The 5,000-nt window shown below is 38.2% G+C and overlaps 1 protein-coding gene across 1 annotated transcript in view; it reads left to right on the forward strand.

Annotated features, from left to right (window-relative positions):
- The window catches only part of ZNF804B (zinc finger protein 804B), a 1,426,814-nt gene that overhangs the window by 1,292,827 nt on the left and 128,987 nt on the right, over window positions 1-5,000 (forward strand). The window lies entirely within an intron of this gene.

The raw sequence follows: 5,000 nt of genomic DNA on the forward strand, positions 1-5,000 counted from the left end.
ACTTAGTGAGGTATGCATGCATGGTATGCCAGACATGCTGTGAATGCAGCCCAGCCAGAATGCTTATTGTGGGAATTTGTATATTAATAGGAGACTCAGACTATATGATGTTAGATCCAAACATGCATGTATATTTGTGCACATGTTTTTGATTTTAGGGTAGTTTTGCTGAATGTTTGTGAGGGATTGCATTCCATGTAGGTTGACTGCCTTTATGGAAATAAATGTTATCTGATGAAGGAGAGATGGTTTAAATTTGCACACAATGCTTTTCTGCCTTTCTGTCTGCCTTCTGTGTGCTTTTGTCTTTCATTGATCTTTGCAGTGTGTTTACTATAGCTTCTGTGCATGTATGAGTGTCAGTAGCTCTAACTCGGATTCTATGATGCCAGTTCTTCAAGTGATGGCAGTGGTGAGCTGTCCAGTGTAACTTTACACTACAATATATTGTCTGGTGTTGTTCATCTACTCCCTCCCCAGAATGACCCATACCAACTATATTTTATGGCTTGCAGATTTATATCCATTTCTGCCCATATCTGTGTCTGAGTCTATTCACTGAAGTGGACAAGCAGAATGGTTACCTCAGTGGATGTTTTGCTAATCCATTGACCATTGTGAATGTTAGATATCTTTAGCAAAAGTCAGAATATGCAATGCATAGAAATGAGATTCATTAATGTGGAATATAATGGAATTGTATTGTCTCCACTGGATCTACTGCCTTAAGCCTGAATACAGAAGAACTAAATCTATTTACTAGTATATGTTATCATGACTCCTAATAACTCAAGAACATATAAGCACTACATATATTTATTCAAGTACATCAGTCCATGAGTTTGTGCAAAACACAAAAATAAGCATTTTCCAGGGGTATCCTGTGATAGGTTTATGTTCTTACATCAAGGTTGTACAAGCTGAACAATCTCTATTCCAAATAGTTTAATGGCAATGACACTTTCTCTGCTGTCGATTACTTTAGGCCTTTAAACATGGCTAATAAAAGAATCAAGCAAATGAATGACCTGTAAACTATGCCTCAAGCAAATACAACTACAATAACTCACTGACATACAAACAGAAATTCAGAAAGTCAGGGTAAAACATCCAGAGTCCACTCATCCAGATGGGTCAGTGATCGCTGTTACGTCTTCTGCCTTTTGTTAGGCTGTCTTCTTCCTCCTCCTTTTTCATGCCCTGACTGTGTGTTTGTCACAAGAGAATAAGGCAACATGGACATCATCACATGGATATTCTGCAGAGTTGCTCCATTTATCTGGAATCTAGCCTACTAACATGGATGGTTCAGTAAGAGAAGAAAGAGAAAATGGAATATATGCTAGGGAGGAATATCAAATAAGCTGCTAATGTACTAGAACTACAGAAAGGTAGTAGGTCACAGTTCCATAGTGTGCAAGATCTGGAAAATATTTGCTTCAGCACACTGGCTCATGAAGGCATGATTACATGCATCTTTTATAATGGGATCAAATCCACAATCAAAGCTTCAGAAGTTATGGAAATTGGCCACTTATGCTGTACTAAGTCCAGATAAGCGAGAGAGATAATCCAGTCTCTAGCTTTATTGCCTGGCTTGTTGGCCACATTGCATTATCAAAGACCAGTGTGTTGTGGTACACTCATGAGTCTGTTCTGAAACACTGTGAATTATTTTTTAAGGATAAATTGCATATCATATACAATGCCTTAAACAAAGTTTACAAATGTATCTTTACACATATTTTTGTGCTTTTCCTGGGTCTTTTTGGTTGGGCCATATGTGCATCTGCTGTGATATATCTTGTGTTTTGTTTGTGATTTATTTATTACCTCCCTCTAAGGTAAATATCCATTTACTTGCACCTATGATAATAAAACTACTTAAGCTATAATAATATGGTAACATCTGCAGTAAGATGCTTCTTGTAAAGATTATATACATACTACAACTATAAGCACACGTTGCAAGGGTCAGCTGCTTGAAACATTAAAATGTATGTTTTGCAAAAAGGCAAGCTTCCCCAACCTCTTACTTATATTCTTCACTCTGAGCCTGGTATGTCAAAGAGAAACAGTAAGAAGTGAAAACAGGAAAAAATATCTCTGTTTTTCTGTGAAATTCTTCGAGCTTGGGTAACCCTGTTCTGTTTATGTTCACAAAGCATTACAATTAATAGCAGGGAAATAATGGTAAAAAATTAACTAGACCTGAAGTAGCATGCCACACCAAGCAGCTACTCTACTCTTGAGTCCAAAAGATAGGAATACACAAGTCTCCATTCGGAGTATGCTAATGTGCATGAACAGTGACCTGCACACAATTCCAAAAGGGGAACTGGCCTCACTGTACTGACTGAAGACAATCATCATTGTACATTGACAAAGGTCATCAATGTGCAAGGCTGACTAAAAGGAGAATCCCATTCAGGTTGATGGGATGTGTGGATGAAGTGGCAGCTCCATATACATGTGAGACGAGGTAATGCATGCAGTACCGCTAGGAAGCCAGACTGCCAGCAGTACATAGTTACATATACAGATGGCACAGAACTCCAGGTGATGACAGTGAGAAGCCTGGGTCTGTGCGCATGCATAATTCTGTTTACTGTGAGCTATCCATTGAAATATCTTAGCGAGTGCCTTGTACTAATATAATGTTAAAAATAGATTTAAATCTCTGGTGGGCTAGCTTGAAGGTAAAGCAATCATGGTACATGCAGGTATAACTGCTATGCTGAGCATTATGTCTGCCTTCAGTAGTCTACCCTAAAGATGGAACTGATGCACTAGATGGACTTATGGCCATTCAGCTCTACCTGTAAGTTGGTCCCAGTATTGCCTGCCAGTAGTACTAGGTCCAATATACAAATGGAGCTGCTGCTGCACCCTAGAATTTCAGCCTGACTTGGCAACCCTTCTGAGTTCTCCAGTAGCTTTCTTACTATGCTGATTATAGGTACTAAGATTCATTAACATAAAATGTTAGGGAATCTCATTACCTTGTTTTGGCAGAGTTTAATACCTCAATGTTGCAAGATATTTAATTGGGAGAATACTGCACCCCTGGATTATGTAATCCTTGGAGGAGGAATGCATTGCATAGTAACTATGCTGTGATTTTAGAATCTCATCCAGTGGTCTGAGGACCTAAAAATGATTATTTCTATTTCATGCATCTGAAGGCAATCCATTAAATAGTTATGAGGCGTCTTATTGAGTCTTTCAAAAAAATGGTTATTTTTTTCCACTTCGGCTGGACTGACAACCCCAAAAAAGTACAATATTTTCCTCATTCACACAGAGAAGGTTATTGGACTGTGTGCGCAAATAAGGATTATATTCATCGATATACAATCCAAGCTATATGCTGAAAGACTTTTATCTTTTCAAGGGGAAATTTGCATTATGTCCTGTAAGAGTTTGATAAAGGGAGTTTAGTAAGTATCTTTGAATAGATACTCTTGCTTTGTAGTCATCTTATTTGTTAGAGTCTTTATACATGTAATGTGGAATGTTGCTATCATAGTGCAGATATAAATATGACTTTTCTTTTTAATTATGCCACATAGGGAGGGTTGCATTGTGTAAGTAAACATTAGAAAGTTATATAGTTGTCAAAATCAAATGCACTCTTCAGGTTTTGTTTAATTGTGCAGTGCAGTCTAGATGGGGAGGTGCAGAGATGAAATAACATTTGCCATACTGACTTTTTATGATACATACTGTCATTATTTTGCCATACCTTCCACAATAAGGGATGTAGCATAATTTAAGAAGTTCAAATTGTGTGTCACTTCAACATTGTCATTAAATTCCATTTGAAAAGTTGCCACTTGATTTGACCTCCTTCCATTTAGAACCAGCCAGGCAAGGGTTAAGGGTGTACCAGCCACCCTTACAGATTAATATAATGAAAAGTATAGATGGCCAACATGACTGATTAATGTTATGTATCTTAAAGCACTTCACTCTACAAGCAGTGCAACTGGCATGGTTATCCTTTCTTTTACAACAATTTAAGTGGCTTCTAATTATTGTAAAATTATTCATCATTCTGGTCAGAGACTCAAAATATTATGAAGGACTCTAATGTACTGAAAATATTTCAGCCAAATGTTATGGTGACTACATGGAAAGAAACACAGTCCAAATGTTCAATACTAAAATAATGAAAAAATAATCTGCAAATTAATTAGAGCACAATCAAAAACGAGCTCTGTGGCATATAAGGACAAAGCCCTGACTACAGCCCAGGTAACTAAGTCTGTTTAGTGGCTTGGGCATTTGATGGAGCTGATAAGGAGGTTAGGTGTGTCCATTCTGGAGGGGAGGTTTGAAGTTAGTCACAGGTTGTAGCAATCCATTGGAAGAAGGAGGTAGACTCCATCCAGAACATGACTGCGGTGTGCCATGCCTGTAACTGACAGTCGCCTTCACCATGCAAGTAGACAAGAATTTGAAATTTGTAAGGAAAGGCTTTGTGGTCCTCAGAGTTTTGTGGGTCGCATGTTGTCTCACCCAGGGATTGGCTTATACTAATATGTAATATCCTCAGTGCAGGGATCCTAGTGAGGGCACAAATGCCCCCCCCCCCCCGTGGTTGCCTAAATGGCAGCCCTCATGAACAGGTCTTACCCTAGTGGATCGCAGATGAGTTAATGGGTTTAATCTAATTTGGGAGTGGCTCAATGGTTGGCAAGTACAGAGACAAAAAGCATACAGATAAAAAAAAAAAAAGCAATCATAGCACAACCAAAACTGAAAGTCACTGGACAAATGATAAATAGCTGCTGATTGCTTTACCTTCTAGTAAGTGGAATTGTTCAATATGCTGCAGTCTTGAAATGATTGTATACTTACACAACTGTTAAGCGTATTACACAGTTTAGCATTTGCATTTCTGGGCATCAATCACCAGTATAATAAACATGTATGTTGCTCCTGTTATGGCAGAGAGAAGCAATATTTCGGCCTTTTGTCATGCAAAAAAAAGACAG

The sequence above is a fragment of the Protopterus annectens genome, chromosome 3.part1 (assembly GCF_019279795.1).
Source record: "Protopterus annectens isolate FY-2018-M chromosome 3.part1, PAN1.0, whole genome shotgun sequence".
NCBI classification, from domain to species: Eukaryota; Metazoa; Chordata; order Ceratodontiformes; family Protopteridae; genus Protopterus; species Protopterus annectens.